Source organism: Zonotrichia leucophrys, chromosome 2, assembly GCF_028769735.1.
Source record: "Zonotrichia leucophrys gambelii isolate GWCS_2022_RI chromosome 2, RI_Zleu_2.0, whole genome shotgun sequence".
NCBI classification, from domain to species: Eukaryota; Metazoa; Chordata; class Aves; order Passeriformes; family Passerellidae; genus Zonotrichia; species Zonotrichia leucophrys.
The window spans coordinates 88,338,890-88,351,959 of NC_088171.1; the positions used below are offsets into that span (position 1 = coordinate 88,338,890).

Consider the following 13,070-nt stretch of genomic DNA (forward strand, 5'->3'; position numbering starts at 1 on the left):
CCTCCTTCCTGTTAAAAAATATATTTTAAATGCAGCCCTTCTTTATTCTCAAACTGCCAAAACAGATGCCTCTTCTTAAACCTGTTCTTTAAACAAAATAAATCAAGAGGCTAGAACAGTGTCATATAACAATTCATTCACAGCTCTGAATTTCCAAAAGATGTAAAATCAAAATGAGCATGTGACTCACATATACAGGTCCTTGAAAAAGTGAATCTCTAAACCTGCTTTCTCCTTTTCAGGTGCTTGCAGAGAACCTCTGCTGTTCCTCTTCCTGATCTTCTCACTGTCAGGTCTCCAGTTGCCAAGCTCTCCTTTAATTTCTTTGCCACTGTGGCACATGTGTATTGTGGGGGGATAGAATGTAAGAAAATAAAGATAGTGCAGAAGGCAATCTCACCCCTGAGGAGTTGCAGCTGTACTAATTACCAAAGATTAGGAGCTGGCTTGCCCTTAACAGGCCACAGCTGTGTCCAATGAGGAGGAGTGCCATAAAAGAGTGGGTGAGGAGAGAGTTGGGGTTTGTTGGCTGTGCAGTGCATAAGGAGTCAGTGCTGTGAGGAGGTGTCCGTGAGAACTCACCAAGAAGGTAAGGAACTTTTGCAAAAAAATGAAAACAGTGTAGCTCCTCTGCCATCACAGTTTCCTTACAACTGCCAAGGATCTTTCTTGGTTTCAGCCATCCCCTCAGCCCACCTACTTAGTTGCCCATCCCAGCAGGGGCCTGGGAGTGAGGGACTCAGAGCTGCTGATGGGCAGTCAGCCTCACTAACCTGCTATGAGACCTCCCAAGTCCTGCTGCCCAAGTCTTAATGAGAAAAGGCTTCCTGGATGGGGCAGAAGGAAAGCTGAACCATGGATAAGGCATGAGAGTACAAAAGATGTGACTTCCAACATCCCAAATGCTCCTTATGAGGCACAGGATGCCATTTTTGAGCTGCCCTCTATGGAATGTTGAATGTGTTCAGTAACTTTTTGGGTCAGAGATATACTGCAGCTAAAACTTCTGAGCCTGTTAGGGTAACTCATTTAACAGAACTAGAATCCCAAGTGATTAGTTTTCTGAGGAAAATCTTCTACTGAAATATTCTGTGTCACATTCCTCCTATCCTTTAATCTATAGGCAGTGCCTTGAAAACTTATTTGAAGGTAATTTGAATTTAAAAGAGGAAATAAATCCACCCAAATCATCCCAACAGCAGCTGACTTCACTAATCAAGAAAGATTTTTACATAGCCAGGGATCTGTCACCAAAGATATGAGGAAACCTTCAGTGGAGTCACTCAGCACTTGGCAGGATATTATAAAGCATCTTTCATTCAAGCCCTGTCTAAAATTCATTATTAAACTAAGACTGTCAGAAAATGAGGATGACATTGAGCAAGACTTGTGGTCTTTTACAGAGCCTCAAACAATCCCAGCACTCGTACTCTGGGTCTCATATGGAGTATGAGATATCCCCTGTAGGCAACCCTAGATGATGGGGCCTACTGCCCTCAGCTGTGCTCAGTCATGCTTACTCATTTAGGCACAAACTCTGTGTGCTGTGAGGTGGCAATGTGTCCTCTCACCCCTAATTTTCATACCCATCATACTGAGTTAATGAAATAAAGAGTTGCCTTAGTTGATGTTTTCTGTTTGCTTTTGATTGTGGACATTTTCTCTGAGGCAGACAGAACTGCCTTAGTTTCTAGAGTAAAATTTCAGAAATATCTCACTGAGTGGGATGATTTTAGCTTGATCTCCCACTGAAACGAAGCTTGTTTCATCACTCATTCTGCACATGTAGGTACAAGCTGATTTCTAATCCATTGCTGAATTTCAGTCACATTTGAGAAAGATTCTCTGAGTTTGGTGAAAACAAAGTGAGGAGACAAAGGGCTGTTAGTTCTCACTGGGAAAGAAGACAAATAAAATGACAGTCTTACTTTTCTTGGGTAATCAGAGACACAAAGAGCTAAGAAAGTGAAACAGTGGAAGAAAGATATGTTGAAATCCAGGTTTTTTGTTTACTCTGTCCAAGGAACAGCTTGTTAAATTCTATTCCTGAAGGCAGGAGCTCCATCATTCTTGCCACACCAACTATTACAATTCCAGGGTTTATAGGGAACACAGTACTTCCTGGTTTCCAAAAGTTTCTTCTTATTTATATTTATTTTTTTTAAAAAAAATTTATGTGTAGTTGGAGAAAAAAATTTGTGGAGGATTCAAGAGCTGCAAGAAAGAGAATCTGTTACTGCTTATGAGCTGAAATGATGGGAGTTGCTGAAGTTTTCCTGCCAACACCTTATATATCAGCAGTCACTGAGTGTGAATTATTGACAGTTTCTGCTCTACACTATGTTGTTCCCATCCATTGGCTCTGTAAATAGTGTGGCAGGTGACAAACTGCATGGTTCAGTGCTCAGCTCTTACTAACCAAAGGGCTTCCAGGAAACACCAAGTTGCCCTGAGACCTTGCTGTGAGGCAAGTATGAATCATACTTGACAAAAAAACCTACCAAAACCTTGATTAATAGAACAAATGTGATTTTTTTCTGCTTATCGTTCAGGGTAATCCTTTGCGTCCTTGAATTAGGAAGGCCAATGTCATGCCAGCTGTATTGGCATGCTTTAAAATTCAGCCTTTAGCACAGAATAATGATGAAACTTGGCTTTATAGGAGAAAATCTGATTGAATTCCAAAGATGAAAATATACCCCCCCAAAATAGAAATAATGTTAGTAATTAGCTAAAAAATAGTGAGATTCAATGAATTAATAGTACCATTCACAGTTTTAAGCTCTTTATAATTAAGAAAAAGTTTAGAAGAACAGATTATGAACTCTCCTGTTATGAATGGAGGTAGTTTGCTAGGGGTGTTCTGGCAGCAGAGTAATTCCCAAAATAGAGCACTGGATTCACTCCCAGCTAAAAGGAGCAAAACTTGCAGATGTTGCTAATGCAGACAAAAACCAGAACATATACATGTGACCAGATGCTGCAATTCTAAGAATTGCATCTGGCACAGAACATGTGGCTGTTTTAGCATCACACCAAGAGGTGTTACTCAGTCTTTATGTACTATATCTTTCAGAAGGCAAGCATTTTAAATACATGCTTAAATTTAATATATAAGTAGTCCCAGTGGAATTATTGAGATGCACAGGGACATGTTTAAGCAACCTTCTGAATCAAAATCCTCAACAACCTCATCTGAGTCAACTGGCTAACAATAATCATTGCTTTTTCCTATCCTAGACAAAAGCTCTTTTATTTTTTCTTTTTATTTGCCTTACTCTATTTCCTTCAGATTTATTTCTTCTCTTGGGTTTTGGATTTCCTGCTTCCTATTGTTATTCTTCATCAAATATTTCATGTACAAGTGCTTTCCAAAACAGGGCAATCAATCCAGAGCAACATATTTCCAGTAATATATAATTAACTGAGTACTTTTACTGTCATGCAATTGCTTGAGGATTTACAAAATTATTTTCTGCATGCATTTATGCTGATAAGCTAGAAAAGTAAATAAAATTTCATGCAAAAGCCTAAAGAGAGCAATAGATGATAGCTATGTGGCCTCACATTATGCATAACCACATTTTGGATTTTCAATTATATCCACAACATGATGAGGAGCTGTTGGGAAATTATCCACTTCACTACTTTCTTTTTCAGCTTCTTTCTTCAGCTCTGGATTTTCCCATCTGTCTTGCATTCATGAATTTTGTGTCTCAGGACTGCCAGAGTTGGTGCAATGCAAAGCCTTGAGGGCATTGACTGGTCGTGGAAAATAGCAGATGACAAAGATTCCTCAAATAAATGAGAAAGTACAATACACAGTTTCCTGCTTCTTGCAAAGGAGGTAAGAGATCTGTTGGTAAAATATTATAAAAAAATTCTTTTATATATTCTTACTATATTTCCCTATTTATCCATGATTCCTTTCAACACTAAGACCGTTCACCCCCATCAGTGCAAAGGAAGCAACTGAAAAGTGTATTTTTCCTCATCACCATAAAGAACTGACTGGGAGACACGTTCAGAAGAGGCATTGTCTTCTTGTCCACTATTGGCCCTGCTTTCCCTACTCCCTGGCCTCTCTCCTGACTGCCCAGATCAACCATTCCCCCTTGTGCCAGCTCTGGCACCCTTCCCTCTTTTCCATGAGTCACTTTAACCTGCTCACGCAGCACTCAGCCAGCCAGAGTTCTTCTCTGCTTTTGCTTTCTGCACCCAGGCAGGTCCATGGCAGCTCACAGACAGGCCTGGCAATCACCAGAGCCAGCCCAGAAGGAAAGGTGGGAATGGGTGGCCATGAGCAGGGTGGTTTCTGGGAGGGGGAAGTGGGAAGTCCCTCCCTGAACATCCTGCAATTCATTAACTTATCCTCCAAGCTGTATGCTTTAAGATGATGCCGTTTTCCTGAAGAACTTTAACAAGAACCACTAGCAGTATCCATTTCTGATGTATGAAATTTCTGCATGTGGTCAAGGGATCATAGAGTGCCACATGTCCTAAGGAAGAGCACGAGAAATCCCACTTCCACATGTCATGGAAACAGTGCAGTGGAGAGATGGGGACTGGAAGGAAAACAACAAACATTGAAGTGACTTAGCAATAGTTTACAGGCGAAATGGAGTCTAATTTTTTAAAATGTTGGTAGTGAGTTTTTTACCTAGCTCTAATGCTTTACCTCCAAGAACATTTTGAGGAATAGCTTTTATGTGTGAGGTGTTTTATGGATGAAAGTGCTAAATATCCAGAAGGGAGGCCACTCTCACCAGTTGATTTCTGGCATTCTGCAGTATATATGCAAGGGAAAGCAATTACTTTAAACAGACATTATAGAAGTAATTTGATTGGAAAAAGAAAACACTCCTGAAAATGCTCCAAGACAAAGCTTCTTGTACAAAGGAAAAAAAAAAAAACCAGTTCATTTAATCTCTCTGGTGCAGAGGGACACAGCAGCCCTTGCCATCTAAATAATATGCTTAAAATCTTCTAGGGGTATGAGAGAACTCACTCACCAGACACAGCCATGCAGTGAAATCCTTCTTCTGAGAACTATAAAGCGGCAGATATGAGTTAGGGATTTCCTGATGCCTCCTGGAAGACAGCCCTTTCAAAGCTGAGCAGAGGGGTGACCAGGCTGCTTGCCCTGGGAGCAGGTCACCTAATTAAGCTCTATTGATGAGAACAGAGTAATTGGCCTCTGAAGTAAAAGGTGCTTGTTCAGATAAAATCTAGCTGTTGAAAACTTTAAGATTTACCTCTTTGTAGTCATTAACCTTCATCAGACCTAATTAAGGCCTGTGGGTAAAGCACAAGCAGTGAGAGATTTTATACCCATGTCATATTTTCTCAAGGGAGTCTAAGCACAACGTCCTCCACTCCTTTTTTTTTTTTTTTTTTTTTTTGTGAAGTGGAAGTTCTTTCATCCATTGGGTTTCTGCAAATAGTGGATAACATCAGAGAATACTCTCTCTGGAGTAACCTACATTTCTGCAGTTCACATGGAACATTAAGTACCAACACTCACTTTGGGAACCCTGATTATTGCTGCTATATAAGTCTGTTTACTGTGAGTGTTCCGTGTAAATCCTCCATCTGCACTAAATATAGGACTAAGTGTGAGAAGCTTCCTGCGTTAGAGACAGGAGGCGCAGGCTCAAATACTTTGTTCAGTGTCTCAGCAAGCAGAGCACATCTCTATATCAATTTATTTGGATAACCATTGTCAATGCACTGATGGGTACTGAAACTACTGACATGGTAGAGCCATGCATGACCTAAACATCAATTCTGCAGCATTTTTCATACACCTCAATTGTTTGATTGGAAAGATGTTTAAAAAGAGACTTGATCCTTTAAGATTCACAACTGAGTCACACATAGCTGAGGTGAAGCTAATGTGAGAGATGCATACTCCAAAATTCTCATTGGGGAGCTCTGTTACAAGAAAAACCTGTGGGAGCTGTGACTGGTCTGTCTTTACAAAAATAGGGAAACATTTTTAAAGAATTATGCCATGTCACAAAAACTGTACAGACTGAAAAATGACAGAGTATGGGATTTTTTTGTTGTTGTTGTTCCTGCATGGATTTATCCAGTCCCTTGAGGTTTTACCATGTTTCAGTGATTCACTTAGAAATCCCTTGTTTGCAAGTGGCATGAGTTCAGTATTAAAACCTACAATGGTGATTTTCAAACTGTAGTATTTTTTGTCTGTAGGGAGACAAGTAGATCCATGATATTGCTGGCAAGAATGCCTTGAAGCACAGAACTGGAACTGCTGCTGCTGGGACTGCTGCATTAGAGAGCCAGCCTCTAGAGAGCCCAGCAGGCAGAAGCATCACCAGAAATTCAAGACAGGAGGACAGGAACTACTGCTGCTGTAGAAAAAGCCACTGCACAGGATTGCTATACTCGCCAACATGAGCATAAATTAGTAAAAACAGCAGCAGTTCCTTCAGCAGTAGCACTAACTTCTCATTGAACAAGTGAGAGTCATTCTGTCACTTAAGGCCAGAAAGCAGAGTTGCTTTGAAACCCCTCTGAGATGGCAAGAAAAGCTCACATCTTTGCTGAAGACGTCAGTCCTTCAGAGCCTTCTTCCCCTAAGGTTCAGTGTAACCTCACTCAGTGCTTGCCAAACAAAACAGGGAGCTTTGTTCACTGAGTGGGAAGTTAGAAATGTTTCCAGGAGCACTGTCATCACTATCATCTTCACCTACAGGTTCAGAGATGACTCAGTGTGTCTGAGGATGCCACTTTAGGAAACCAAGCTGAGTGTGCTGCTCGTGCCAGAGCCAAGGCTGATGTCAGGCTTACTAAACAGGCGTAGCATTAGCTCTAGCAGACATACATTAGTTTTAGGTGTTGGGGTTATTTGACTTTAATGGAAGGATAAGTGGGGCTGTGTATTATAATTCTGTGGGTAAAGTCACTAAAAATTAGCTTAACCAGATCTGGTTGTGAGTCAGTAGTCAGAAATTGTGTAAGTATTTAAGTCAAATTATGTGACTGCATCATGGGACTGTATTTGAATGATCATGCACTTTATTTTCAAAGACTGATATGTAAAATCTCTGCAGTATCTTCAGGCTTCAGTGAGGGACATAAAAAAGTTACAGGTTTTCTTTGACTGCAATACTGTTTCCATTGATAACATGGTACTATCTCAAACAGAGGAAAATTGGTTTCATTTCAGCCTAATTGACCTTATTTCTTTCATATATGTCTTCATCTTCATAAAGACACCTGCTATTTCTAATCATCATTCATGATCACTTTAAAAAAAATTTAGAAACCAAGCACATTTTAAAATAAAACCTCATTTTTCCTGATTGTATCTCAAATGCTAGTGCTGACCTACAGACAGGAAAAGCAGCATGAACTGCTCCACTGGGGCAGCAGAAGAAATCTCCTGGGCAAGATTTGCTAATACCAGATTGGGTGGCATGGTACATTCCAAGTGTTTAAAAATAACAGTATGACATTACTGTATCAATGGTGGAAAATCAAAGGACCGCTGTCCTGGTTTGTAGGTCAGAAGTCTGGCATTCACTGCTATTTTAAGTGGTAGTAAATTCTGCATGGTGACAGTATAATCAGGAAAAAGTTTCTAAAGAATGTTGGTCTATTGCACCAGTGACTGAAGAAGAATTTCAACTGCAGGGCTGCCTGTTAATTGCAGGTTGAATCTGTCCTACTTGCCATGTATTTATTCTGGCAAAAGAAAAAAATGCCCATGTAAATGTTCACAAGCAAAGTGGACATGACAAGAGGTGCACAGGCAGGTACTTGAGGAAAATCCAGTGAGTTGGAGCAAGATAGCACTACTTGTATCTAGTAACTATCACTTGACTCTGGGACCAAAGTGAGATGATCATGGAATTGGCTGCCAGAGTAATTATTCAATATTTATTACTGAATTTTAATACCAGTGAAATTAAAAAGTTTATAAAAGTAGGAGCCTGCTCTGTCAAGCATATCTGAATGAGCAGTCCATGCAGGTTTATGTTTTGTTGTCCTACATACATATAAAATCCCTTGGAATTTTCAAAGGTAGGGAAATCCATCACCCAGCTTCAAAGATCTTAACCTAAACTTTAGAAGTCTTCTTTCCTTGTTGCCAGTATGGACAAATTTCTCTCGTCAAGAGAGACATCATGATCAGAATTTTGTGAACAAAATTAATTTCCTGTCAAAGTTTTGCTGTTAGTTAAATATAGAAATGGCAAACTAACTCTCTGAGTGGATCATTTTAAGTCTTCTAAGAGGATTAAAATATCTGATTCAGAGACACAGCCATTAGAGGGATGACTTTTCAGAGTGAAGCAAAGCTCATCCCTGCTCTGATGCTTATCCTGAAACTTCTATACATATTAGAGTTTACTTTGAAGGTATGTTACCAGTGTGTTGGTTCTGTATTTCACTAATGCTGAGTGTGATTTCTTATACTTAAAGTGACTTTTACTTTATACATAAGGCATGAGAACCTATAAATATATAAATAAGGAATGAGATTTTTTTTTAGCTATGCTTGCTATTGGCTTAAGTTTACTGGGACTTTTGAAAGTCTTGCTTGATGCTCTGCTTTAGGATCAGACTTGGAAAATAACTGGACTTTTTCACATTCTAGACCTGAAGTTATAATGCCAAAAGGAAGTGTATTACTGCTGCTGTTCATACTGCATTGCTGTGTGGAGCTCAGAGCTGCCCCTCATGCCCAGCACAGTGCAAAACCTCAGCATGGAACGTCGCTCATCTAACAGCTTGTCTTGCCCAGGTAAAAGATGATGTATCTAAGTAACATCTGTCATTTATGTGTTTTATCCAGTAGGCCATCATTTTGCCCAAACACCTTGTTGATGCTACATCAATTACTAAAAAAATGGGGTCAAGAACTTTATATTACTCCTAACTAGTAGCAAGCTAAATTAGTTGTTGAACTTCCAGGGTTATTTCCACTTCAGCAATGAACTGCAGCACATTGTCCTCCTGAAATGTGTGCTATGTCCTTCTGTAGAAAGATAGATGGTCAGAAAAATAGCTTCATGTGGTTAAAAGCATCATTCCAGATTTTGTGAGACACAACCCAAGTATGCCAGCATGCCTGGGCTGTCTGTCTGCTACTTTTTCAATTTTTGCAAAAATTAAAGCTAGTGGGTAAAATCTAAATATGCAAGACAGAATTGGACACCCTTAGTCACCTGGGACTCAGTAACAAATTAGACTCTGATCCAAAACCAAGCACTGCTCCAGCAGTCTTAAGAAGCTCTTTGCTAAACTCCTATCAAACTAAGATAGAACTTTGTAAACTCTGGCCTAGAGCACAACTTAAATTAAAATTGTGGCAGAATTTATGATTAAAAAATAAATGAGAGGTCACCTCTTTTGAATTATTTGGGAATGAATCATTACCTTCTTGGAAGTGACAGCTGGAAGAGTCTTCAGACTCTGCTTCAGACTCTGCTCAGACTCATGACACACTCCTTAAGGCTTTCCACAGAGATGTGACAATACAGTTTATCAGAGAATGAGTTGAACATGGCAACTGTACTGCATGAACACAGGACACTGCTACTTAGTGTGGACGGCTGAAACTGGGAAATAATTCATGGTGCTGCAACTACACTGGTACTATCTGACTCACTTGGGATCAGTATTTCTTTTTTCTTATAGAAAATGATTTCCTTTCTCCTTTTACCTTAGAGAACCGTGGTCTTGCCAAGGTGCAGGGTTCTTCAGCTGAAAATGACTAACCCAAGACTGGCTTGTCATGTGGTTTTCTCAAAAGCATTTAGCCTAACAAAAATAGACTTTAAGTGTTGAGCTGAATTTACCAAGATACACCACTGCTTTTATATGCATTCATTCATAAATTCATTAAATCAGCTCTTTAAGTTACTAAGTTACTTGCATGAACCTCAGTAATTTAGTTTATAAACACAGCATCCAACAGTTTACTAGCTACACTGAAAAAAAGGTTCAATTTCGTAGGGAGCCTCATGTTTTAAAATATCTGCTCTCTGTTCTGTGGACTGTTTTAGGACTGAAAAGCTGTTTTCAAGTCTAAAACAGCAGAAATTTCGTGAATTTGTTTCTTAGATGGCATAGATGGAAATGAGATTAAGTTTTTTTTCTCAAGTATGTCTTTTAGCCAGCCAAGGGTCAAGCTAAATGCTGTTAAGGCTTTCAAATTCTGAGGCATGTCTTGAGGCAGATGCTTAGGATTCAGCCCTTGCAGATGAAGTTGGATTCTATAAAATGTGTGTCTGTGAGCACACTGGTCACTCCTTGCTCTGCTTCTGTTCAGGACTTTTCAAGAGGAGATTCTCTAAATACTGAAGGAGGATGGAGAGAGTCCTTCCATCTCTGTCACTAACTTCCTGAATTACTGCTGCTTCCTCCAGTCAGACCTGGCCATGTGTGCTGGATGAACAGTGAAACAGATCCCTGACTGCTAAAAAACAGCCCCTGATGGCATTTTACTGATGGCCATACTGGGAGTCTGTCCTACTCCAGTGGGTATCTGGCGAGGTGTATTGCAGAATGAATGCATGTGAATCTGCAATTTATATATAAAACATTTTGTTAATGCTTACTTTCCCTAGGTATATTAATCTTACTGTCTCCAGGTTTTTATGGTTCATGGCATGCACTAAAGAGTGTGCTCATATGAATAAGAAGCATTGAAAGCAGCTGAGTTATTGAAGGTTTTTGTCTTTTTACAACATCACTGTGCTAAACAGCCGGATGCATGTGATGCTCTGTTTATTTAACACATCCCTGTTTATTCCAGAAAAAAGCCAAGTCATCTCTTCTAAATTTGTAGTCTGATCTCTGACATAATACAGGCCCCAACATTTCTAAAGTTATTAGAGTTAAAATTTTTTTCTCATATAATATTAGGAAATTAGGTTCAAGTTAAAAAACATAAAAATGTAGATCAATATTAAAAGCAAGAAAATGAGACCATTAAAAAGAAATGGAAGTAAAAATACTCGTTCAATAGCACTATCCTCAAAGGTCCTCCACTGCACTGAAATTTATATTTTGACTCTAAGAATAGGGTTCATGTGTATTATTTTCTTGGAAAACAAGAATAATTTTGACCAAAAAAACCCCAGAACTTCACAATGGCTAATTGCATTTCCATACCACATGTGATTACAAAAAGAGCGGTAGTGATAAGGGTATTCCCTTGACATGACTACCTATTCCATCCCATTCTTTTCATTAATAATTCTTTAAACAGTTGGACACTCACAGGTTTTAATTTTCCCAAACTCATTCTATCTATGTGCAGAATAGAAGTATTAATTAATTTTTTGAAAGGCTTTGTTAAAGCCTTCACTGTTGAAAAATTAGGCAGCAGGGATGATAACACAAAACACGATTGTTGCTGTTGTCTCTATAATGCTTTCTTTTTTTACTGGATTTCACCAACTGATAAGTCTAAATACTACATAGATATTGGCACCTGTTGAGCTGAACATCAGATTTTTTTTAAACTGAGGAATAAACATTGCTAGAATTGAAGTTTTTTGCCAATAATTACCTTGTTAGGACATACATTTTTCTTCTGATCAGTCATCAGATACACAGAAATTTTTATATGCTTTTTCTGTTATTGTTTTTTAACATTGCATAAGTAGAATTTTGTGCAGCAAGCAATGGAATGCACCAGGGAAGAGGGCTCACTGCCTCTTTCAGAGGTGATCAGTTCTCCCAGGCCTTTCTTGGGAACAGTACTGGCATGGTGGTTTTTCACCCCAAATTACCATGCACAACTAGAAACAGGGAAAATAGGAATCATGGCTGTAGCAAATCACTAAGCACCAGAGCCACAGACAGTGTGCAGAAGACAATTCCCCAGATGCCCTTCCCATCCAATTTTCTGAGCCTTTGGCACTATCTGTAAATACTTATGCTGAATCTTATGACCTAAATACAGAAGGGGTATCTTTACTTTTTAATCATCTCGCTGTAGAAGGAAGATGTGGTTGAAAGCAGCACAGTCTAGTGCCAGGAATAAGAAATTTTAGGAACTAGTCTTGCCTCTTGGTGTCAATGACACAATTAATGTCCTGATCTTAAACCACTGAATATTGTAGCCATAAAGAAACAAAATAGAGAGAGGAACCCAAGCAACTCTGTATTATACAGTGTTTCCAAGCCACATGGATTAGTGCATAAATACTCAGAGCAAGACACGGCAGAGCAGGGAAAGCTACTTCAAAAAAAGCTTCTTCAATTTCTCATTCAGCTTTCAGGCTGAAGGCAACTGAACAGATCCTATCTGTTTGGCACAGGCCACACTAAAGAAGATACAGGCTAGCAAGCAAAGTGCAAGTCTAAGTTTTGTGAGAGGTTTATAATCAGTTTGCCGAGCCACAGAGCAACCCTTTTACAGTACATTGTTACTATTACCTGCATGTCCTGAACCAGAGCTCACATGGGCATGTCTACTTGCTATGCCATTACACCTCTATTTCCTACACTTATTTTCAACATGAAGCATGAAAATATAATTCCAAAAGAAAAGCAGAATAGATGCCTATTTGGTTTCCTAACCCTGTCTCTTCCCTCCTCTCTATATTTAAGACCTTATGTAATAAATTCATTGACATATCTGCAGGATTTTGCCTCTAGTTATGTTTGTGCTGCTCACAGGATATCACAGGTATCCCACCTTTGGTAACAATCTTCAGGAATAACACTACCCTGGGCCCCCTATGGCATTCTGTGACCCTTTAGTACCACACTTGCAAGCACACTTTATTCCTTTCTGTGCTAACCCCGATGTCAGATGTCTGCTGTCTCTCCGTTTAGTGTGCATAAAAGCAGCAATGGTTTTGATCCACCCTTTGATCCTTTGAGTTTTACTTTGCTTTAATCAAAGGCTGAAAAAGCCATTCTAGCAAGACTGCATGAGAGCAGGTGTCCAGGAGAAATACAAGTGTACAGTGTGGTCTCTGTGTTCAGCAGTATCAAAATAGTGTCTCTCTCCATAAAGATAAGTTTGAAGAAAAAAAGGATAACAGATAGGCCCTTTTTTATGTAAAACAGGGACACCC

At 39.3% G+C, this 13,070-nt stretch overlaps 1 long non-coding RNA gene across 2 annotated transcripts; it reads left to right on the top strand.

The window, feature by feature from the left end:
• The first annotated feature begins 518 nt into the window (after positions 1 to 518).
• Positions 519 to 12,792, top strand: LOC135444245 (uncharacterized). Of its 2 annotated transcripts, none has more exons than XR_010439187.1 (4): positions 519 to 589; positions 3,661 to 3,847; positions 8,630 to 8,776; positions 10,307 to 12,792. It is a non-coding gene; the product is annotated as an uncharacterized LOC135444245 (long non-coding RNA). The 2 variants fall into 2 exon arrangements; XR_010439188.1 differs by having other exon boundaries at positions 522 to 589; positions 3,721 to 3,847.
• The last annotated feature ends 278 nt before the right edge of the window (positions 12,793 to 13,070 follow it).